The sequence below is a fragment of the Mirounga angustirostris genome, unplaced genomic scaffold (assembly GCF_029215605.1).
Source record: "Mirounga angustirostris isolate CCGP_5_RB_7025 unplaced genomic scaffold, mMirAng1.0.hap1 SCAF_7, whole genome shotgun sequence".
In the NCBI taxonomy this organism is placed as follows: Eukaryota; Metazoa; Chordata; class Mammalia; order Carnivora; family Phocidae; genus Mirounga; species Mirounga angustirostris.
In genome coordinates, this window is record NW_026991715.1 from 5,942,374 (window position 1) to 5,968,591 (window position 26,218).

The following is a 26,218-nucleotide window of genomic DNA, read 5'->3' on the forward strand; positions in this document are numbered from 1 at the left end:
GGAGCACAAGCAGGGGGAGTGGGAGAGGGAGAAGCAGGCTTCCCGTGGAGCAGAGAGCCTGAGGCAGGGCTCGATCCCAGGACCCTGGGATCATGACCTGAGCCGAAGGCAGAGGCTTAATGACTGAGCCACCCAGGTGCCCCAACAAATTACATCATTCTTAATTCCTAATTATTTCTCAGTCCACAAGTTCCTTTAGAACATATCTTTGCTTGATCTCTAAAATACATCTCTGATTGTAAATTTACTCTTTCCACTGATAATGTTTATTGCAAAGCATTAGCTACTGTTGCCTCATTTACTGCAGTAGTCTTTTTTGCTTTCACTTTTGTCCCAAAATATCCATTCTCTGCAGAACCGATGGTGTAGACCTGTAAAATTGTAAATCATATTGTTTATTTTCTCAACAATGTCCTGTGCTACAGGTAAACTTCCTAGTCTGTAGCATTGCCTGTAAGATTCTCCATGCTCTGGCGTTTTCTACTTCTTTGATTCTCTCTATTATTATTATCTCTCTAGAACCCCACTGTATGCACAGTGGCCATTCTTCTGATCTCAAAGCATGCCGAGCTTACTCTTACCTGACAAAATTTAAACGTAACATCCCTTCTCCAGGAGTGATTGTGGTAGGTCTTCCTTTTCATTATCTGGGTGCAGGTAAAGGACCTTCAAAGAGCATTCCATCTTTCCCAACCTTTCTCAACTTCATGGTTATTTCCCACTATACACACACACACACACACACACACACACATATATACACACATATATTTAAAATATATATATTATTAAATATATAAATTTTATTTACTTTTATCAATAAATGATAGCTTTATTTTTTTGTTATTTATTGTCACCAGCATACACATTAATAGGTAAATTTCACAAAATCAAGGGCCTTGTCACTCTTGATCAGAAGTTTAATCCCAGCACCTAGAACAGTGCCTGCAAGAGATTTGCCATTCACTAAATGCTGTTGAATGAATAAATAGATAAAAAGGAATAACAGCCACATGTTGTTATGGAAGTGTTGTTTCTGTTTTTGTTGGTTTTGTTGTAAGAAAATGAAAGTGGAAAATAAATTCTTGTCCATGCTGACAGATCTTATCAAGATTTATAAAAGTGAATAACTAGAATAAAATATCCAATATGCTCTAATGGTTAAATATTTCCGAAAGTTTGGGTAAAAGAAATTTCATTTTTATTCTCTCTCTTTCCTTTCTAGAAAACATGGCTCCAATCACTGCCCCTAGCTTTTTAGCACAGTATGTGAACCATCTAGATATTTGTGCATCAGCAATGATTAATAGATGTTCCTTTGAGAACTATTGTTTTTGATATCATAATTTATGTACTCCTGTGCTACTTACACAAAAGAAAACTAAAGTTGGGCCATAAATTGTGATGATATATGCCCAAACTCTGGCAGGCGGGTAGTCATGCAAGATAATGGATAAATATATTTTGTAGGATTTTAACATAAGGGGGCATTGCTATCATTGTGTTTTATTATAATCTCTTCCTTAAACCTAGATTTCCCCAAACCAATCTTCTCAATGCCTCATTCACCTCTTTGTTTCTGAGGGTGTAGATCAGGGGGTTCAGGAGTGGTGTGACAATGTTGTAGAAAAGAGTGAGAATCTTTCCCTAGTCATTGGAGGAGCTGGTTCCTGGTTGCATGTACATGTAGATGATATTTCCATAAAAAAGTGAGACCACTGTGAGATGGGAGCCACAGGTACTGAAGACTTTGTGCCTCCCTGAGAATGACTGGATACTTAAATCAGCTCTCACGATGTAGCCATAGGAGATCAGGATGAATACCAGGGGTGACAGCACAATGCCCACTGTCAAAATAAAGGCAATGCCTTCAACAGCAGCTGTATTAACACAGGCCATCCAGATCAGGGCAAGCATTTCACAGAGGAAGTGGTCTACTTTGCAGTACCCACAGCGGGGTAGCCACAGAGTCACTGGGAACATAATCAAAGAGTTGGCCACACCACAGCACCAAGCAAGGGACACTAAACCCAAGCAGAGGCGTGGATTCATGATCACCATGTAGTGGAGGGGTTTGCAGACTGCAAAAAACCGGTCATACGCCATGACAGCCAGGAGCAGGCACTCTACACCACCCAGACCCAGAAATAGGAAGAGCTGGATGGCACAGCCTGTGTAGCTGATGGTCTTGTCACGCCCATTCAGGTTGTAGAGCAGCTGAGGGATGGAGCTGGTGATGAAACTGAGGTCCAGGAAGGATAGGTGGGTGAGGAAGAAGTACATGGTAATGTGGAGGTGGAGGTCCAGCCGGGACACCAGGATGATGGTGGTGTTGCCCACAAGGGTCAGGAGATATGCAATCAAGATGACCACAAAGAGGATCCTCTCCAGATGGGGCGGTCAGAAAACCCCAAAAGGATGAGATTTCCCTGGGTGCTCTCATTGGTCCCATCCATCTCTATTGTCCTTAGGAGAATGGGAAATTGAATAAAATTAAAAAAAAAAGTAATTCACAGCCATTAGTCACTCTGTATGTCTATCATACTAACACTATTTGAAATTTCTAATAAAAATGTGAGTGTATATATGTGTGCATAGCTTAAAACCTTAAAAATAGAGACAATTGGATGGAAAATTTTATAATTTGTCATAGAAATCTACTGAAAACAAAACATAAAACCTGAATGCCATTTTAAAAAGAACAAAATTTTTGGAGAAAATTAAAAAATATATATATTTTTAGATTTTATTTATTTATCTCAGAGAGAGAGAGAGTACAGGTAGAAGGGGCAGAAAGAGAGAGTCTCAAGCAGACTCTGCACTGAGCATGAAGCCTGATGCAAGGCTCAATCTTAAGACCCTGAGATCATGACTTGAGCTGAAACTGATTTGGCCACTTAACTGCACCAACCAGGCACCCCTAAATAAAATATTTTTAATAAGATAAAAAAATAAATAGGACACCGGCAATATACTGGAAACATTTTCCTAAAAATGGACAAAATCTTTAGAATATGTAAATACCTTACAAAATTTTAAGGAAATAGTTTTATTTTTATTGTTTGTTTGTTTTTGATAGAAAATTTGTATATGCTTCCTCTAGCTCTTAAATCCCTGACTGAGGCTACATGTGAACAAGCAAAATGTGTCCATTTGTACTATACATCACCCTAGGAAAAAAGTTGGGACATCATCCTAATATAAATTCATTTTCTCTCCTTATCTGTGAATACATTTTCTGAATGTTCCTGAAGCTGGTTAGAAGTGCTTGATAACTATTGGCAGTTCGTAATTCCTGGGAAAGTCCATTTTTCCCAAACTTCTCCCAAAAATCTCGGGTTTAAGAGAACATATTTTGGGTTCTCCGGGTTTTGTAAACTTTAATTACCAGGGCCATATGTGAATTTATCTACCCGGTAGATCCCACCACAGATCATGATATCAGTTGTCTTCTTTGATCACTCTTTTAGAAACTGAATACCTACCTAACAGAGTCACTTCCATATACCATACTTTTCACATGGTAATACTGTGCCTTGTGTATTTACCCCTTTTGAATTACCCCCACTCTCCATTCCTAATCCAGTTTTCAAAGATGTAAATGATTATAGTCACATTCATCCTACAACTCTAATCCCTGGTATCTGTCCTGTATTCAGTAGGAGAACCATAATGGTTCTCATATTAGTTAATTTTTGCAATAGTTTATTAAATTCCCAATGACTCTAGAGGATTTTTTTAAAACTTGGTTTTTAAAATTTGGGAAAAGTTAGGGGTACCTGGGTAGCTCAATTGGTTGAGCGTCTGACTCTTGGTTTTGGCTCAGGTCATGATCTCAGGGTTATGGGATCAGCCCCGTATAGGGCTCTGCACTCAGCACAGAGTCAGCTTGAGGATTCTGTTTCTCCTTCTGTCCCTCCCCACTCTCATGTGCTCTCTCTCTCTGAAATAAATAAATAAATCTTTAAAAAGTGAAATAAAATAAAATTTGGGAAAAGTTGGATAAAATTCATGACAGACTAAGTGAAATAATTATTCAAATATACCCCTTTTTTGTTTCTTCTTTGTTTTGTTGTTGTTGTTTTGTATATCTGAGTGAAATGAAACATTTCCACAAAAGTGGGGAAATTGCTCTTTTGCACCTCTTTTCTTATCACTGTCAATTTTCTCCACATTGGGACAATCTTTGGTTTTTATTGTCTGCTTTCTGGTTTCCCATTGCTTGTTCCATTAGTAGTGTATAATTGTTGACTCTGTCTACTCATGCTGTTGATGCTAGCCTTGGTTTTATGTCCACTGTCATCCTCCTCCTCTCTTTCCTTTCTCCAACTCTTCTTCTTAAATTATCCTTATTTTTGTTCATGATCTCTGGTCACTCTTCTGAATTAACCCTCTCTTCCAAAATGTTTGAATATTTTCTTGACTTATCTTTTGAACACTTCACAGATATAGCTTGGTTTTCAAAAGCCCTACAATTTGCACTAGTTTACTTTTAAACTTAATCCCTTACTAATATCCTAGATATCTTCCAGTTATTACTCTCTGGAGCTAAACATTGTTCAAACTCTGGTCATGTATCCTGTTATGTTTGCTTATAACTTCCTTATCTGGTCTATTACTACTGGGCAATTTTGTCACATATGTTTTTCAAGATTTAGTCATCCCCTGGAATCTCCCATTTATATATTATATTATGTTATTATATTATATTATTATATTATATTATATTATATTATATTATATTATATTATATTATATTATATTATATATAATATGTCACTTTGTGCCAGGAAACCTAATTCTTTGGACTATATTGTAAGCATCACCATTATCTTTATACAAAGAATTTAAAAAATGTTGTATTTCAGTGAGTTAAGCAGCCAAATCTTGATTTTAGCTCAGGTCATGATCTCAGAGTCATGAGTTCGAGACCTGTGTTGGGCTCTGCCTGAGCAGGGAGCCTGCTTAAGAGTCTCTCTCTCTCTCCCTCTGTCCCTCTTCCTCTGCCCCTCCCCACCAATGTGCATGCAAGTGTGCTCTCTCTCTCAAAAAAAAACAAAAACAAAAACAAAAACAAAACTTTATTTCACTGTTTGTAAAATATAATTAGCTTGGTGACAGTGACAGAAGTGGGTTCCTGGTGCCTGGTTACCCATCATATCAATACAATGCTTTGATTATACATTCATATTACTATAACTTTCAATTTTTACCACCTCAATCTTTCCCACATCCAGCTTTTGTAGTACAGCCTATTAAAATATCTTGTTTTGTTCTTTGTTGTTGCTGTGGTTTTTGTTGTTTTTCCCTCACATTTCCTGTCACCTGGGAATGCCTTTCTACTTTCTCTCCATATCTTCACCTATCAGTTGATTTCAAATTTAATTCATACTATTTCTGCAGGTCATTTTCTTTGATTAAATCTAAAAATCTTCTTTATGGGTTACTATTTTGTATCAGTTTGCATATGTCTGCCTATTATTTTATTTGAAGTGTAGTTCAATATTTATTTTATGTTAAGTATTTGATTGGATAACTTCAAAAGAAATAAATTATAATTATACCATTTATATGATATTGCTGTCTATTTAGCTTTGAATTGGCCAATATGTGCCATGTGTTCATTTCCAAGTGTGTCCTGGCATTATTAAATTCAATTCTCTAAGAATAAGTTGATGTTTCTCTATTTTTGTGTGTGTGTCTTCACCTTCTGAAGGATTTCAAAGATTGTTAATTAGCAAACTAATGGACAATCTAAGGAGTGAAAAAAAGTGTCAAAAGAAATACAATATGCAGACCAGATCCTTACTCACTATTTTTTGTGGCATGTTGACAAGTGTAGAATCAAAGTAGCTAAAGTTGTCTGATTAAAGAAGTAAAAGAGACAGATGGTTTAACTCCAGCAAATCACTCTGTTTTGTGATTTCTACCTGCCATTTATCCTCTTGATCTTGTCCCCAGAGGAGGTCTAGCTTAAAGCTGGTGGGTTGTGGGTGACTCTCTCCAATGTCATAGACCATGAGAGCAATCCATGGGAGAGAGAGATAGGGGACATACCTCCTGAGCTTCGTCCTTTTCTATTTAATTCTGAAGGACCTCAACTGCCCTGTAGAAAGGTTTTATGGAGATGACATGGGAAGGATAATTACTCTGGAGAGAAGCCTGGGAGACAGTGCAGAAAGGATGTAGAATAATAGGGATTTTGATGCCTCAGGGGACTTCAAATTCCCAGGAATCATTAGTGTGTAAATTGGAAGTTTCAGAAGCAGAAGTCAAGAGGGAAATCAATCATACTTCTGTGCTTTGGTGTAACTATAACAATCATAACCATAACTATATATATAACTATAAATATAACAACTATAACCATAACTATATATATAATTTCTGTCTGCTATTGACATAAAGAAGGAAACCTGAGGGCTTTTTTGTTGTTGTTGTTCTGTTTTGTCTTGTCATGATAGGAAATGCCCTTATAACTTCCTTTTAGCCAAAAATATGAAACTAATTCATAATTTCTACAAAATCTAACAAACCGTGTAGTTCTCTCTTCTCCAAGCAGTATTTTACTATCACAGCCAAGCAAGGCATAGCCATCCCCATACCAGAAGTTACAGCACAGCAAGGTCTCATTTCTCTTCCCTTTTACCAAAAAACCAGTAGAATGAAGGCTCAGATTCCATCTGGAGCTCTTCTAAGGAGCAGCTTATGGGAAATGACATGGCAGTCTAATTTCATAGACTGTAGTAAAAAATATGAATTACTGAGTTTAATTTCTTCTGGATTGGAAAAAGGAGTGCCAACACACATGCACTAAATCTTTAACTCCAAAATCTCACTGAATAAATTTGAACTAGCAATCTATCCTGTTAGGTAATAACTTTTAGTATGCAAATATATTCCTAATTTTCTTAAAGGGCTTGTGAAAACAAAAGAGATAATGTAATTTGATAATGTGGTTATCAATCAATCTACTAATCTCACAAAAAATAATCAAACTATTTCTTAAATAAAACTAAGCAGAGAAATCACTCCAAATCTTCATTGTGTTAGTCTTATGCTTTCAAGCAAATAAAAGATACTTTTCAGAGGTACAGGAATGTGATTCATCAGTCTCACACAAGTCACAGCGCTCACCATAGCACATACCCTCCCCAATGTCTATCACCCAGGCCCCCCATCCCTCCCGCCCCCCACCACTCCAGCAACCCTGTTTGTTTCCTGAGAGTAAGAATGGAATCACATACCTGTACCTCTGAAACAAATAATACATTATATGTTAAAAAAAAAAAAAAGAGGATAGTAGGAAGGGAAGAATGAAGGGGGTGGAAACTGGAGGGGGAGATGAACCATGAGAGACTATGGACTCTGAGAAACAAACAGGGTTTTAGAGGGGAGGGGGGAGGGGGGATGGGTTAGCCCAGTGATGGGTATTAAGGAGGGCACGTACTGCATGGAGCACTGGGTGTTATAGGAAACCAATGAATCGTGGATCACCACATCAAAAACTAATGATGTATTGTATGGTGACTAACATAACATAATAAAATTAAAAAAAAAAATCAGTTTCTTCCTGCTTCAGTTTTGGTGGGTTATATGTTTCTAGGAATCTACCCATTTCTTCTAGGTTGTCCTATTTGTTGGCATATAATTTTTTGTAATATTCTCTTAACAATTGTCTGTATTCCTGTGGTGTTGGTTGTTATTTCTCCTCTTTCATTTATAATTTTCTTTATCTGAGTCCTCTTTTTTTGCTTTTTGATGAGTCTGGCTAAAGGTTTATGAATTTTGTGGATCTTTTCATGAATCAGCTCCTGGTTTCATTTATCAGTTCTACTGTTGTTTTGTTTCTATATCATTTATGTTTGCTCGAATTTTTATTATTTACTTCCTTCTGCTGGTTTTGAGTTTTGTTTGTTATTCTTTTTGTGGCTCCTCTAGGTATCAAATTGGGTTGCTTATTTGAGATTTTTCTTTGTTCTTCAGGTAGGCCTGTATTGTCTAAAAAGTTTTTTTTCCTAAATGTTTCCTGAAAGAAACATTGTTTTCTTGATTAACCCAACAGTTCAATTTTTCTTCTTTGACTTTGCAATTAGCAAAGTGCCTCCTCTTGAGAGTCGTGTAGCTTGGCCTTTTATTTAGAGGACTCCCATTGTGATATTTCATCTTTGAATCCCACAATTTGCATATGAAGGTGGTTGGTCTTATGTGGTTGCATTATTCAAATATGTTATTAGTGTATTTGCTGAGGTACTTTATTTTGCTTCTGGAAAAATCAGACATTTCTATTGTGAGTTCCATTTACTAAGCAATGCATCTCTGTAGATATAATTCTTTATCAAATAGTGACTTTCAAATTTTATGGTAAAGTGTGCCTTCATACAACTGTTAAATTTTGATTAAAGTTACTTATAAGTGATATCACTTTTTTCCTTCCATTTTGTCGTCATCTTATATGGACATATTCCCTTCATGATTTGGGGAAGAAAAAGGCTTTGACAATCTCTCACATTATTTGATGTCCCTCTATGGAGCTACCAATACTCAGAGTTTTGTATCAAACTGGACTGATTTGTACATCCTTCTACTTCATTATCATATATGATCAATTAATAATTATATGACCTTGGAATTAGGGGCTTGGAGAATGAAGAATGTTAAGGACAAATATTGATATTTTTAATTAAGACTACTCTATGTGAGACAGATGTTATATTGGGATCACTATCTACTTACATTGCTGATAATACACTGTTACTTATAAGACTTTATCTGCATTGGAAATGGTACAGAGAGAAGTGGTGATATTACAGGTCTCTTGTTTCCAACACACCACATGTTTCAACCATGGTATAAGATTCAATCTTTCCCATCCTCTACTAGGCAGAGTTGCTTAGCTTTTGATCATAATATGGGCTAGGAAGCCACAGTTTTTATCAGTTTCTGATTTTATGTGTTTCTATTATTTCTTCTGGGCTGGGAAAATAACTACTGTACTATGTCACATTATCTTTTAAATATGGCTTTTTGAAACTGTCATCTGTCCATAAGCAGCCAATAATTAATGATTTATCAGATTTGGTGTACATTAACCTGGCAAAACATGCATTTTCCTTTCTCTAGTGCATATTTATATGTATATATAGTTAGAGGTCCCCCTAAATAAAGTCAGGAACAATATTTTCAGCAAAAACTTGGAGGATTATAGAAGACTCATTGAGAAAGTGTACCTTGCCTCATTTCTAGTCTAATTCTCTTTATTTAGGAACTGATCTAGGTCAAAAGATGCAGACAAAAGATTGCGATTTTCTTTTAGTTGTCTCAAGCCCAATGCTTGTTTACTCAACTGTGACTATTGATTTTAGTTTTTGTTTTTTGGGAGGTTTGTTGTTGTTCTGATTTTGTTGTTGTTGTTTGTTTGTTTACAAATCCTGTAAGAACTCCTTAGGTGTCCCAGAGAGTTTATGCCTACTATGCCAGGATCAGGCAACTAATATCAGAGGCCTCTACATGCAAACATAGGTTTCAGTCTCTAACAACCACATATGCCTAACCACAATGTGCCTGTCCCTGCCTCTGACTATCCTCCCATTCTTTGTAGAATCTGAGAATCTTTTTCAATCATAGCTCTTCATACCCATTACTAGAAAAAAAAAAAGAAAGCCAGCAAAGTATTTTTTTTTTAATCTGTGTTTAAATACCAGCTCTGCCCCCTTTCTAGATACAGCAAGTTATTCAACATAAATATGTTTCAATTTCCTTTTCTGTAATTGGGGGATTAAAAAAGTGCAAACATTTATCATTGTTATTAAGACTAAGCTAACTAGAGATTCTGAGCTCAAATAGCAAGACCATTTTTTGGACGTCAGGCAGCCTCTTTCCACAGTCACTGTACTTCTTGTTTTATGGGCACAGGTAGAAAGGAGCCAAGATGTTGGTGAATGGGGATGGTCATGTGCTTATGGCCTTCCCCTCACCCTTCATCTGGTTGCTACAACTGTTTTGTGTCCTATATGATAACACTGAAGGTCACTGTAGGGCTCCTGGTTAGCATCATTCCCCTAGGGACAAAACCTGGTGGCCAGGAGACTACACTGGACTCCATCATGGTGGGAATAGTGATTTGTTTTCACAAGGATAGTTGCAAAACCCACATGCTGATTTGTCATCACTTGCCAAGGTGATATCCTTTTGTTCAATTATCTGTAAATCTACATGTTATTTTATCTGAGGTAATTATATGCCTTCAACATTGGTTCCCATCAATGGGCACATTTTATGACCAAGGAAACATAGAAACTGGCTCAAATTCTTGGTATACATTAGAAGGGGTGTCAGTTTGCAACCCCCTCAGGAGTTTCCAAGTTGTAATATGAAACTGGACTCCATATGCAGAGGGCAGGGAGAGATCAAAAAGAGACAGACCATTCTAGGTTGGTAAGTGGCAGTTTTAATAGGCAAAGGGAACTTATATTTAAGGCTTGCAAGACAGCAAGCAAGATGAATGCATCCTTGCACCCACCTGCCAAATCTTAGAAGTTTATAAAGAGGCCTTAACAGGGGTCAGTCAAGTATACTGCGCAGATGTTATCAACAACAAGTTATCTTAAGGCTCTGTCCTTGGAACAGCCTCTGGGAGTAGAAAAGTCAGGCAGAACCCACATTCTAAGGACAGGGGAGGGGGTGAGAATCCTCAATCACTTGGGTCTAGATCACTGATCAACTGGTGGTCACATTTTTTGATGAATTTCCCCAACAAGGGGTGAGCTTAATAGAGCAGTGAAATGCTCTACTGAAGTTCAGTTACATCATCAGTTTGGAGACACCACACTGCAAAGCTTGGGCCCCATTTGTCTAATGTGTAACACACTTTAAAAAAATGGCCAGGATGGGGGCGCCTGGGTGGCTCAGTTGGTTGAGCGACTGCCTTCGGCTCAGGTCATGATCCTGGAGTCCTGGGATCGAGTCCCGCATTGGGCTCCCTGCTCGGCGGGGAGTCTGCTTCTCCCTCTGACCCTTTTCCCTCTCATGCTCTCTATCTCATTCTCTCTCTCAAATAAATAAATAAAATATTTTAAAAAAATGGCCAGGATGTGGTGTTGACTTTCTTTTAGCTAGATTGCACAGTCCTCATGGGGAGTTGTGATTGATCCTGTTCACTTTTTACACTTAATAATTCCTTGGAAATATATTTGGTCCCTGCAACTGTATCATTGGGCTCAGCAGGTATAATTGATTTGTTTTACTTGGAAGGAATTATTTCAGCAGGAAAAACAACCAAGATTCTGTTCAATTGAAAATTGAGAGTGTCTCCTGGTTATTTGGTTCGTCATGTCACTGAACCACAAGAAAGGAGGTCACTGAACTGGAAGGAGTAATTGATCTAATTATAAGGGGACATAAGTTTGCTGGTACACACACATCTTTGTGGTTTCCAACAATTCCACAGGAATATCTCTAAGGTTCAGTGACCTTGGACAGTGACAAATATCAGCAGCAAAATAAAAACAATACCATAAAGAGTCAGATGTTGCAGAAATGAATGTTTACAGCCATATCACCACTGAGACACTGGCAGAGAATGATGGGAACATGGAATAGGAGTTGGGAGATGAAAACTTAAGTAGTACATTTGACCTCATCACCAGCTAAAGAAATGGAGAGTAGAGAAGCATTGCTTATTCTATTTACTTGTTTGTTTTTTGCTTGTTTCTGTAAGTGCTGGCTAATATTTAGATTTCAGGTAAGAATATTACCATGTAATTTAGACTGCTACAGGAGTAACTCATAAAGCATTATGTGCTCCTGTCCTGATGTTGAGGATTTGTACTTTTTACTGAGGCAAAGGAAAAGAGTGGATGCTGAGAGTAAAAATGGCTAGACTGTTCTGGATATCTTCTATTTGTTCTACCTCTATGGACAAAGCAAAGACTTCCATGTGCCTCCTGATTTCAAATTGGGTTTGGTCAATAGTACATCATAGCAGATGGAAGGGAGAGAGAAGCTTAAGCTAAGTTTTTCTATTGTTATGATTTATTTATTTTCTTTTATTATTTGAACTAAAATGTGAATTAAGTCATGTCTATCAATACTTTTCTTGCTATGACATGTTATTGACTCCAGCATCTCTCCATTTTTAATTATGCTCTCAGATACTTCAGCCTCAACAGCACTTACTAACAGATCTTTAGGAAAAAAAAAAACTTTATTAGGACAGAGCACATTCCTTTCATCTCTAATTCTGGACTCCTTCATAACTCCCTCTCCTTCTTAAAAAAAGGGGGGGGGCTCCTGGGTGGCTCAGTTGTTAAGGGTCTGCCTTTGGCTCAGGTCATGACCCCAGGGTCCTGGGATCGAGCCCCGCATCAGGCTCCCTGATCCGCAGGAAGCCTGCTTCTCCCTTTCCTAATCCCCTGCTTGTGTTCCTGCTCTCACTTTCTCTCTCTCTGTCAAAAAATAAATAAAATCTTAAAAAAAAAAAAAAAGAGTCTTGTCTCCTATGAAGTCTCCAGCACAGAGAAATCTGGCTTCTTCTGTCACACTTTCTTAAAACTGTTGACAGAGGGTTTTGAGATTGTCACAAATGATTCATTAGGAATTTTGGAGCTCTCCTTACTGACTTTCTGACATATGGACACATGGATGCTGCTTCCTTTTGGAAATTTTCCTCAGTCATGTAAGCTGGTTCTGTACCCCCCTTTTAGTCACCTCCTTTATTTATTTATTTATTTGTTTGTTTGTTTGTTTGTTTGTTTATCTCTCATGAAGTCTTTGCTTCAGCTGCCCACATCAGTATTTGCTCTTCCTATAATGATTCCTTTGGCTTTATTAACAAGATGGTTTTAACCAATATTTTAAGAAGCAATTCCCAAATAAATATCTGTCATAGATTCTACATAGAAGTTCACACTGTTTTATACACATGAGTCTCCAAAAGGAACTCTGACCAAACATGTACAAATAATATTCAAAATTTGTAACCTTTGGGCACCTGGCTGGCTTGGTCAGTAGAGCAAGTGACTCTTGATCTCGGGGTCATGAGATCAAGCCCCACATTGGACATAAAGCTTACTTATAAAAAAATGCACCCCTTGAAATTTTGCAACCTGCACAGGGATACCTGACTCCAATTTCTTTCATCTAGCAGTTTTACATCTATAATTATCTTGCTTATTTATATTGCATATCTATATGCGTGTGTATGTTTTCAATTTTATCCAATTGCAAAGACCTTAGCAGTCATATTTGCTGTTGTAACTATTACTAAATCCCAAGTTTGGCTGCTTGTTACTCGGAAGGCCAATACTCAAGAGATGAGTGTTGATTGAAAAGGAATATGAATTTTATTCTTGAGGCCAGCCACCTGGGGAGAAGGTAATGCTTCCCCAAAAGCCAGATGAGTGATTTCTGCCTAGCCAAGAGTGTTTTAAAGGGATGGAGGCTGTTAATCAGTGAGGGGGTACAGTGGTCTGTAACATTTCCTGATTATGTATATATTTAGGGTTGGCTATTTTCAGCTTCCAATGCTTCAGAGTTGTGCAAGAGTTCTAATTCATGTTCTGTGACATGCAGGGCCTTTCTATTCTCCTTTAAGAAAGGAGTGCAAAATTTATAGATACACAAGGATGGTTAATAAATTACTCATATAAACTTAAGAATACCTATTAAAGATCACCATGCTAGTTATAATGATCAAGGTTGCTTCATAACTCTAGTCTCTGAAAGAATAAATAGCACATAGTAGGTGCTCACTATACTTGTTCAAATGATGAGTGCATCAGTAGATGGAAGATGCAGTTGTGGTGCCCAATGGCAATACCTACAATGGAAACACAGATTGTTGATTGGTCTGATAGGTGAGAATCAATCCAGTGATTATGACATATCATTTGCCAGGATCCTGTGGAACAAAACACAACTAGTACAACTTCCTAGTTTATGTCTCATTTTACTTCTGCAAATGCCTGTGTCTTTTGTGGATATGAGATCTTTGACAATGATCATAATGAAAGAATAAAGCTGTAAACATCTGTGACAAAGAGAAGATTATAGCTACAATAATGCAGTTGTAGTAACTCAACAGATTTTTTTTAAGAGAGATTTTTTTGAAAGATGATGTTCCTCAAGCAGTATTTAGAATAAACAATTGGGAAGGATGGATGGAATTGAGAAGGAAGAGCTTATAGTAATCAGATGTTTGGAATAAAGAATTACAAACTAGTTTTTCAAACTAGAAAAATAGCTGTGGCAAAGGTAGAATTTAAATGAGCACACATGCTTGGGTGGCTCAGGCAGTTAAGTGTCTGTCTTCAGCTCAGGTCATGATCCCAGAGTCCTGAGCTGAGCAGGGAGCCGGCTTCTCCCTCTGCTCCTACCCCCTGCTTGTGATCTCTCTCTCATGCTCTCTCTCTCTCTCAAATAAATAAAATCTTTAAAAAAAATAAAATAAATGAGCCCACAAGAAGTGGAAAATTTGATGTCAACATACACTGAGTCAGTTGAGCCATAAGTTTTATGGTTATTGAATACAAAATATATAATAAATAAGCCAAAGAGTATGGCATATTTCTTGTTTGGGGGACTGCTAAAATTCCCAAAATAATCACGTGAAACAATATGAATGACTTGTTTTTCTCCAGGACTGTCAATAGGTGTAGATTATATATACATTATTTGTAACACACTTCCTGAGCAACTTCTCTATCTTAAAAGCACACACACACATATACGCAAATACAGGTACACACACATATGTGTGTATATACATTGTCAGGGACCAAGAATTGCTGTCCCTTTTAAGGTCTTTCTAGCCTAAGAATCAAATTGACAGGAGGCAGATTAATAGGAGAAAATCAAGTTAATAGTGTATATAGGGGAAATCCCCATAGACATGGAAATTCCAAAGGCAGTGAGCAACAAGATGCTTAAGAGCTAAGGAGAAGGATAGGAGTCTGGGAATACAAAGGGGAGGAAGACCATTAGCTAGGTGAGAGAACGTGTTTGGAAAACAAAGGTTACCCTATTATGTAGATAGGTGTTTTATGTAAAGAGGATTCTCCCTTAATAGCTCTCTTCCTAGGATAGGCAAGTAGTTGAGAGCGGGGGAGATAAAAGAGCTTTTCCAGAATCTGCTGGGTTTTGGTTACTTTTTTTAGATTTTATTTATTTATTTGAGAGAGAGAATGAGAGAGCACATGAGAGGGGGGAGCGGGAGAGGGAGAAGCAGACTCCCCGCCAAGCAGGGAGCCCGATGCGGGACTCGATTCCGGGACTCCAGGATCATGACCTGAGCCGAAGGCAGTCGCTTAACCAACCGAGCCACCCAGGCGCCCGGGTTTTGGTTACTTTTAACTCAAAATAATGTTCATGTCAGAGTGGCCTTTTTGGGGTAGTCTGACCTTTGCCCCTACAATATTATGAATGTATATTTTATCTGTGTGTGTGTGTGTAATATGTAAAAAACAAAAAACATAAATCACAGATTAAATAGCTATGTAAGTATTTATACATTTTTAGATAGAAAATGTCTTTAATAATTTTATGTAAAATATTCCACGAAATTGATTGGGATTCAATAGAACATTAGAGAGTTCTTCCTATGACCAGGATAGAGGTAGAGTCAGTAAAAATCTTCAGTGGGAATGATCATCAACACTTATGCAAAGGTAAGAAAGAGACAAAAATCAGAGGTGAAAGAACTTTTATCATCTGCTCTTACTTCATAATTTTGTAGATTGCCAGCAGTGGAGTCCCTGCTGTAATTGTTTTCCCTTTGAAAATATTCCACAATACAAGATTTTCCCTCTCAGGGAACATTGAATTTCCATACTATAAATTTTCTATAAAGATTATGGGAATTTTCCTCATCTAGGAGAGTCTTAATTTCTGCCAGATCTGATATCATTGGTAATATTACCCCCAAAGGGACAAAAATTAGTTCTATGAGTTTAGAAAAATATCAGCTATTGTAGTAGTTTTAGACCCTCCCTTAACTACATAAATGAATTTAGATAGGGCCTGGATCAGAGAGAGAGTTATTACCAGAGATAACTTTTATCTGAATGAACTATCAATATGGCAGGGAAAACATCTACTTACCAAATATCTGCTCTTCTTACTGTCCTGTGAATCACCCTCCTTCCTTTTGAAACCCCAGGTGCCATCCCATTTCTTAGTTCAGGTTGGCATATAAACCTCAATTGCCTGATTTGTCTTCAGGTCTCATATTTTTATGGGGCCCCTCTACACATGTCATTAAATTTGTTTGGCTCTTGTTAACCTATCGTATGTTAATTTGATTATTAGAGCAGACAGAAACCTAGAAAGGCAGAAGGAAAAGCCCAAGGGATAAGGAAAGAGCAGATTACTTCACGTTCCTATGGGGGATGGAAAGTGTCCATGTGGTAGATTACCTTACTGTTACCAACCAGAAAGTCCCAGACTGACTGGTCAAGACTACATCCTGGGGATGGTTGAAGCTGCAGTTTGGTTAGGTATTAAAATTTGCTTCACTGTTGTGGACTTAGCATAAGTGACTCTATTTTGGGACTGCTCTTTCTTTTAAACAATCCCCCCACTTTTTATCAAATTCTTAGCTTATCTGAGAGATGTGATCAAAATTTAAGGCATTAGCACCATTCTCAGCTATTGCTAGCAGTTTTTGTTGATCTTTTTTAGTATTCATAGGACATGACATTTTTGCTTAATCCCTGTGATATTCATAGCTCATGGTTTCAGGTAAACTTTTTTTCTTTTTTTAAGTCGGTCATTTTCTTCATTCCTGTCTGGCAGTCCAGTCTTACAGAGATCATTTGCTTGGTGGATAACAGTTGCAAGCAGGTATTTAACATTTTTGAGAGAATAAAACACACCAGAGAGACTATTATGGTTATTATAAGCAGGATAATTTTCAATATTTGGAGTTCACTTCAGAGCCATGGTCCCCAAGACTCAAACCAATAAAAATCAATAAGTCAAAGAAAGACCATACTGGAGTCACCTCTTTACGCTAAGTGGCTTGCTCAGTGATTTTACATAATTGAGTTTCAACTGCCCCCTAAAGTTTTAATCTGGGTTAAGCAGGTGGTATTAATTAAACACAGATACCTTGTTCAACTAAAAGATTATCAAGGGATACCCTTTTATCAAAAATAACTTTGGCCAGAGAATCCAAGAGTCTTTATTGGGCAGATATCGTCTTAGTGATAAATTCCATAATATTTTAAGGAATTAAGAAGAGGTTCCTGATCATAACCTCATTAACATTTACTCCTTACCAGGGAAATATGGTCCTGTTACAGAAAGTGAACCTGAATCTTGAATGCCTCCTTAAATTCCCATTTGAATCTGTCACTCAGAACACAGGTAGTTTTATTCTGGTTACCCTTGACTTGCATCTCTTTCTTAGAACAGAGCTTGGACACAAGATTCCCCAATTTTGGGATTCTTAACCAGAGGCAGGGAACTAGCCCAGGGGGTCCCTATCATCATAAATAGATCAGAGATTTTTATGACAAATCCAACATTCTGAAAGTTTACTCTTATTAGCAATGGCCTGGAAGAAGATGGCATTATCTTTCCAGTCCAATGCCAGAGTGAAGGAAAGAAATATAAATAGGAATTTGTGGGGTTTTGTTTGTTTGTTTGTTTGTTTTTTAGAGCATGAAATTTTGATACAGCATCTTGGAAGGAAGCAGTCTACATTGATGTCAGCTACTTCTCTTTCTAGTCAGTTTGATTTGGAGATCTCCAGCATAGGGCCAGATGTTATGCAATGCCTTCTTCAACTGTGAGATGTATATCTGGGGGTCAAGCCCCTAAAGTTTGGTTTCCAACAGGGTAGTGAGGAGGACCTAGCATAGTGCCTCCAAGGAGATTCAAGGGCAGTCTTTATTCTTAGCAATTCCAAATCAGAACAGTGAGAGAAAATTGAAAATGCTAGTTTGGAGAGTTGAGGAAATTAGAATTTAGGACTCAATCCAGTTTACAGGTATGTAACAAAATGTCGAAAACAAATAACAAGATTAGAATCTAATAATTTAAAAGCATATATTTTTTTTCTTTCTACAATTGCCCCACATTTTTTTTTAAAGATTTTATTTATTTATTTGAGAGAGAGAGAAATGAGAGACAGAGAGCATGAGAGGGAGGAGGGTCAGAGGGAGAAGCAGACTCCCTGCCGAGCAGGGAGCCCGATGCGGGACTCGATCCCGGGACTCCAGGACCATGACCTGAGCCGAAGGCAGTCGCCCAACCAACTGAGCCACCCAGGCGCCCCTGCCCCACATTTTTAAAAGATTATCACGTACAATTTTTTTTTTTTTTGCCTCCAACTTCGCCTAATTATTTACATAAGTGCAACAGGAATAGCAATTGACACATTTGAAGCTCTTTTTAAGATTATTTTGCTAAAAGGGCTCCTGGGTGGCTCAGTTGGTTAAGCAACTGCCTTCAGCTTAGGTCATGATCCCAGCATCCTGGGATCGAGCCCCGCATTGGCCTCCCTGCTCAGCGGGAAGCCTGTTTCTCCCTCTGCCTGCCACTCCCCCTACCTGTGCTCTCTCTCTCTGGCAAATAAATAAAATCATTTAAAAAAAAAGATTATTTTGCTAAAAACTTGTAAATAAGCTACCAGGCACATTTTTCAAGGCGCTTTATTGGCTTAGAGTCAACCTTAGTTTCTGAAAACTGGTCATATCTGAGTCTATGAACATCTTTATTAAATATGACAGTCCAGCAAACCCTTGACAATATAGCTGATATTGTCAATTATATCCTGTTACAAGGAGAGGAAACTCTCCTTGCACTTATAAAAATAGCTTACAATATTGCCCTGAAAAGAATACTCAAAAGAGTTTCTGAAATCTATTGGGAGCAGTTAGGGAAAAAGTAATATGTCACCTTAAGCGTCTGCCTTCGGCTCAGGTCATGATCCCAGGGTCCTGGGATCAAGCCCCGCATCGGGCTCCCTGCTCAGCGAGGAGCCTGCTTCTCCCTCTCCCGCTCCCCCTGCTTGTGTTCCTTCTCACGCTAACTCTCTCTCTGTCAAATAAGTAAATAAAATATTTAAAAAAAAATAAAAAATAAAAAAAATAAAATGTATACTTTGCCAAGTTGTTGTAAGTCATACATAGCTTAAGATGATAGTTTCCTTAAATCTGGAAAAGCAAAACATTAAAGAACCAACAATGTTTCAAACAAGAAATCATAAAAATTATGAAGTTTCCCTCAGTTCATTCAGTCCTATGTGATTAATTTTTATTCTGCTTGAATCAAGTATTTCTATTAGTTTTGGTAATTCTTACTCAGTTCAGTTTTTTTTTAAATTTTATTTTATTATGTTATGTTAATCACCATACAATACATTGTTTTTGATGTGGTGATCCACAATTCATTGTTTTCATAGAACACCCGGTGCTCCATGCAGTATGTGCCCTCTTTAATACCCATCACCGGGCTAACCCATCCCCCCTCCCCCTCCCCTCTAGAACCCTCAGTTTGTTTCTCAGAGTTCATCGTCTCTCATGGTTCATCTCCCCCTCCGATTTCCCGTTATGAGAAGAGTCCTTTTCCTGAATGTCCTTGAAGATGAAGCACTTTCACAGGAACACTTTTGCAAAGTATCAGAGTAAAACAATAACTGTCAACACTAAGAAAAACTTTTTAACATGCTCATTGTTAGGCATCTAGTGAGAATTTATTATAGTGACATTGACAAGGAAGTTTTGTTATTTCTGTAACATACCACATATTAATACAGTAACTGGACTTATGACTGATAACATTATACAAGGACATATCAAGCTTTAGGAATTTCATACAATTTCTTGAACTCTTATAGTTCTACAAATACAACATAAAAACAACTTAGTATTATTTCTTATTTGACAACACTTCCCATATAATTTAACATATCAATGAGGCTAATTAGTTTAACATGTCCTTTAAAAAATAAATAAAAAGGAAAGAGAGGGTCTTTGGAAATGTTTCAGGGACCCTCTGAAAATTCTCAAAGTTGTTTGAGGTCAAAAAGACTCCATTCATATTTTGATTTGGGGAAGTCTGTCAAAATATCAAAAGGTTTTAAAACACTTGATCAAACAGGATCATAGGTCACTGTTAAATAATACCTAGCTTTTATAATAGAGAATACTCAATTTTCTAAAGAAATCAGAGACCTGATAAAAATAATGCAGGGAATTATTTTGACTAAACACAAAATATGTGTATTCTAGGCAGATCATTTAAAAGGTAAAGAAAACAAAAAAATATTTGTTTAAATTCCTCATTAAGGGGCGCCTGGGTGGCTCAGTTGGTTAAGCGACTGCCTTCGGCTCAGGTCATGATCCTGGAGTCCCTGGATCGAGTCCCGCATCGGGCTCTCTGCTCGGCAGGGAGCCTGCTTCTGCCTCTGACCCTCCCCCCTCTCATGTGCTCTCTCTCTCTCTCATTCTCTCTGTCTCAAATAAATAAAAATTAAAAAAAAAATCTTTAAATTCCTCATTAAAAGCAGAGAAAAAATTCTAAGAAAACTTTGTCCTTTTAACACAAAGAAACTGAACTGTAATTTTAAACCAACTTTCTCTTTTTTAAAGATTTTATTTATTTATTTATTTGAGAGAGAGAATACAAGCAGAGAGAAGGGGCAGAGGGAAAGAGAGAAGCAGACTCCCTGCTGAGTATGGAGCCCAACACGGAGATCAATCCCAGGACCCTGGAATCATGACCTGAGCCAAAAGTGGATGGTTAACTGACAGAGCCACCTACATGCCCCCCCAACATGCTTTTGATACTAAAAATAATTTACCTAAATTCACTTAAATTTATTCCAATCTTAGCCAGCTCTATTTTTTTCTTTATTATTTCTAGTAGTTTTAATAACATATATTATAATTTTCACCCTTAAAGATCTTTAATTGCTAGTGGAAACTAAGGAATGAACAATTATGAGTAGTCTTTTACATTAGCATTCTGTAGATTGGCAAACATAAATACTTTTGTAATTTCTAGAAACATGGGCTTTTTATGAAAATTTCTCAGCACAGCATAAAGTATATTTACTAACAGACCCAAAATCTTTACTTCTTTGTAATAAAAAATCAAAAGAAGATACTGCTAGGTTCAGTAGTTAATGCTTCATTGTTTTACATTCTTTTAGAAATGATCTAGCTATTTAATGATCATCCATCATTTAATTTAACTTGGTAAAACTTTAAGATTTCAGGTTACCAAAAAGATTGAGGACACTATTTTAAAAATCACTTAAAAACTTTTATTTATTTCATGTTCATTTATTTACTTGTTCTCAACAGTTAAGTTTTGATTACTTATGAAAATTTCATCATGGTAAGTTGTTTTTCTTGATGACAATTTTTTGGCAGAGATGATATAAACTTACTTAACAAATAAACAGAAATAGACTAAGCTATATGTATACATTATATTTAATATTGATAACTCTAGACATTTCCATTTTAATTAAACCAACAAATTCTAATTGAATATTTTCCCAAATTGTGTGAACCTGAAAAACATTGGGTTAGTTTTTATTATATTTCTGAGAATTTGGGGTATACTTAATTCATATAACCCCTTGTTTATTTTTAAGCCAATTAGATGCCACTTTTCTACAACTTACTTTTTGCAATATCATCCAGATGTAGAAAATGCCACACATCTACAACACACATATAGATAGACATACATGAACATACAGGCAGATGAAGAATCCTCATAGTTTCTGTAGCTAAAGCTTTTTATCACTAATATTTGTGGAGAAGCCACTTAAGATTTGTTGAGTTCTGACAAGTAATCTTATGGAAGCTGTGGAACATTTTTTTAACCTCTTTTCCCCTTTATTATTATTTTCTTTTTAGTCTTAGTAATTGGGGATGCTCTAGATAAGAATTCCTAAAGGAATCAAGTAGAAGGAATGCAAGTTCTTCAAATAGGAGTTTGGTTTCCCAAGGTCAATATTTACAAAAACTTTTGAGATAAATAAGGGAGGTTTTAGGAGTGATAAAAAGAAATAGGTAAACTTTGAACTGCCTCTAGAGCTGCATTTCTACTTTTGTAAAGATTTGTAAGAAAGGTTGAACTGCCGTGGCATCGTAAATGACATCCATCCATTGAACTACTCTACCTTCAGTCTGCCTAAGGGAGAGGCCTGAAAAATGTTACTATCAGGCTCTGAATATCAGTTTCCAATTTGGCCAATATTTGACTAAAGAGCCACTTATAAATTTCTTTTAAATATCTTGCCATTTTTAGCCAGAAAAACTATAGGAAGATCTGGGAGGGATGACTTGTAAGAATACTTAGATATTTTTTGTCAGTTTGTCAAGGACCTCATCTGTAGGTTCTGAGTGGAGTTTTAGTAGAGAATTATGGCTTCAGTATTTAGCAGAATTTGGAAAAGTTTTCATTTTAATTTTAGTTTCCCTCAGCTGATTGAGGTAATAATGTAGCAGTTTACCAGAAAATCCTTCAGAGTCTCATCAAATCTGTAAGGTGCTCACAGAGACCACCCTCCAAAGGTAGATATGGGGTTGTCTGTAAGGCCATTAACTTTGTAGACTTCTGTTTATAGACCAGTAGTCTCTTCAGAGAAAAGACAACTCATACAGAGGATTAGTAAGATGAGTATTCAAATAAGGGAGCAGTAGGAATTACGTCGATTTTACAATCTTTTTTATTAGGTACCTCTTGCATCTTTATTTTTTAAAGATTTCTTTTTTTTAAGATTTCATTTATTTATTTGAGAGAGAAAGAGAGTGAAAGAGAGAGAGCTCAAATGGGGGGAGGGGCCAAGGAAGAGAGAGAAGCAGACTCCCCACTGAGCAGGAAGCTCAATGCAGAGCTCTTGAACCCAGGGCCCTGGGATCATGACCTGAGCCGAAGGCAGATACTTAACTGACTGAGACACCCAGGTGCCCCAAATTTTATTTTTTTGTTGTTGTTAGCCTTTTGTAATAAATCTTTCATTTGTAATGAAGTCTATTTTGGAATTTTGAAGCATTTTGGAGGCATTTGCATGCCAGTTAGAATAGGTATCCCATTTTCTTTGTTTAATTTGAGAACCGTTATTTCAAGTGCACTTCTTAACTAATCTTATCTAATTGGAATTTTCCTCATAATGGCCATTATAATTGCCCTGAGAGCTAGCAGCAGTTTAGTAGGACTCTTAGTTGTAAATGGAGGTTAACCCACATTTCTGTCCAGCTGTATCTGGATACAAATAATGCAACACACGTTTCTGTCCAACCATTTTTGAGGGCCCCAGCCTGATAGTTGCCAAGCCAACCTCTTGAGAACAAAGCAAGTTTACTAAAATTTTTCATTTTGTAGATATTAATAGTATCCAGGACCATAGTTCTTAGATCCCATGTCTTTTAGCTACCCATTATCTATACATAAACAAACATGTGCACCTTAACATATCAGCAGTAACCAAGTGATGTTACTGCACCCTGACCAAGAGAAGTCCTTGTGTACACAGCCAATAATTCCCAGCAAAGAATTTGGGACTGGGGAAGAGATTGAACCAGTAGACCTCAATAAATAAGGACCAATGACTGATTCCAAACAAATGAGGAACTGCAGCCCGCAGTTCCCAAGGTGGAATCTGGGACAGAAGCAAGAGCTGGGGTTCCAGTCAAATGGGGGAATTGTGGTCCAAACATCCAGCAGTTCCTAATGTGGAACTAGTGATTTCAAACACATGGGGAACTGACTGGAAAGCCAATTAATTTGGGAAGCTTGATGCAAAAGGAACAGAGCTCAGAACTGAGAGGAACTTACCTACAGCACTCAGAAATGGCAAGAAAGAGAACTCAGAATGGTTCACAGGCACCATAGCTGTGCTTCTCATTGTCCACAAATGGAAACAGTGTGAGAAGTTTCCTTTGGATCCCACCATCTTTGCCCCAAATCTGTTAAATAACTTGAATTCAATGGAATAAATTTTTCATATCTAATTGGTCTTCTTAATGAATCAGACAGCATCCCACCTAGCAAGTGGAAAGGCACTCCAAGGAGCTCTACAAAATGGGAGGCTTTTATAGACAGAAGGGAAAAGGGATAAGGAAAGAACAGATTAGCTCATTTTTCTTTGGGGAATGGGAAGGGTCTTGTGGCAGATTACATCCTTGGTGCTGAGCAGAAAATTTCAGACTGACCAGTAAAGACTACATTCCTGGGTAAGTATGAACTGCAGTTAGATTAAGTATTAAGCCTTGGTTTGATGACATGGGCTTAACCCAAGTGACTCCATTTGAAGCCTGTTGTTTCTTTTTAACTGAGTTGGCCTGGCATTTGGGGATTGGCTGCTTGGTTTCTGGTCAAGTGAAATATTTTTAGGAATGTTCAAGTTGGGTTTGCTGACATGGCACGTTGGGCAAAAGCAGCTCCATCTTGGGCCTAGAAATTTATTTCAATACAAGGAATATCACCTAGAAAAGGAAAGGGCCCAGGGACTTATCTAGAAGCTAAATATGGGTGTCCTGAGTCTGAGGAAGAGGAGCAGGGGACATATCTGAGTCATTTACAGAAGGTCCATTCTTTACAATTAGTCTTCTCATGGGGCACAGGAGAAAGGGTAAAGGAATTTCTTATGTGTAACTGTTTTCTGGGAGCACAAGGCTCAGGTAAAATCAACTTTGCTCTGGCTCAGCTCCAGGAAGTTGCGTCTTTTACATGATTCCACAACTACCTTTATGGGTGACCCTGTGTCACAGGATAATCAGATGTGTTAAAAACAAGATAACGAGTCACTTATATTAAGCCCTACATCACCAAACTGAGACTTAATTACAGTTTCAGTTCTCCCAGAAGTGGAATCTTACACTGGCCAACCAGAAATTGCCTGGTCAACCTTCTTTAGAGGGTCTGCCTGAGAAACCTCTGCCATCTCCTATAAGGAAAGCAACCTTGCAATAATGAGTTCACCTTTGCCTAGTACGACTTCCCTGTTCCTGCTCCCTTCTGCCTATAACAGCCTTTCATTTTGTAGAGCTCTCTGGGGCTCCTTTCCAACTGTTAGAGTAAATGCTGCCCAATTTACGAATCACTGAATAAAGCAATAAGATCTTTAAAATTCACTCAATTGGATTTTGCTCTTAACAGAGGAAACAACCAAACTACTCACCACAGCCTGTAGAACTACTTTTATTTGTTAGAGTTATGCAAATCTTTTGTTCTCTGTGTGACACTTTTCCAGAAATAGAAACACTGGCAACTTCGGAGCCCATGTGGCTGTACCTCAGGTCTACTCAGGGCATCCAGCAAGTTCTTTTCAAGATGAAGATGGGTTTGTAGAAGCCCTGGGAGCACTGCCCAATAGGCTGTATATTAAGGAGGTGTTGTGGAGTTTTATATCTCTTTGGTGGAAACCCTGTCATACAGGTAACTCTCATCAACCCATTGATATCACTACCCTTTAAAACAACAGTTTTGAATATTCAGATCAGGGTCACCTTGAAACATGGTATGCCTTCTTTCAAGAGACCCTGGATTGTCTGCAGTTAAAGGATCTCATTGGGGCTGATGCCATTCGAGGTAAGGCAAGGTGAAGGAATAAGGAGGTTAGAAAGGGAAGATGGGGATAGAGGACCATTGTGAAAGAGGAGAGACTATGAAGCTTAGTCACTGAGAATAAAAATGATGACATTCCTTAACCAGGTTTTTTTTCCTCATTCCTTCCTCACCTTATCTCCTCTTGGTCTATGCATCTTATCTCAGCATATTCTAGGATGTGTCTGCCCTCCAAATACTTGCAAAGAAAGCTGAGTGTAATCTATATGCTATGTTGTTAAAATGGTCTGAGGACCAGCTGTGAACAAGAGCACCCCATGGGAGGTTTGCAGAAATGCAGACTCTCAAGCCCCTCCTAAGACCTACTGGATCAGAATCTGCATGTTAACAAGATCACAGATCATTCATTTGCACATTAAGTGGAAGAAGCCCTTGATGGGGTTTAGTACACACTACCTCAAAATGCATCACTTTGGTGTACTGAATATTTTAAGATGAAGGAATTTTTGAATTGTATGTGTGGGAAGGACTTTCTGATCTCCCTGAAGCAAGTCATAAGATCCTCATATGGGATTGCTCCCTATTCCTAGAGGACAGGAACATCTTTATTCCCAAGATGGAGGGGACCATGAGAGGAATCTGAAGACACAGGCCTTGCTAGGTTTACCTCAGTTTATTTAATTTTGCT

The 26,218-nt window shown here is 37.6% G+C and overlaps 1 pseudogene; it reads right to left on the reverse strand.

Moving 5' to 3' along the window:
- Positions 1-266: 266 nt before the first annotated feature.
- Positions 267-2,456, reverse strand: LOC123852027 (olfactory receptor 2W3-like; annotated as a pseudogene).
- Between the last annotated feature and the right edge of the window lie 23,762 nt (positions 2,457-26,218).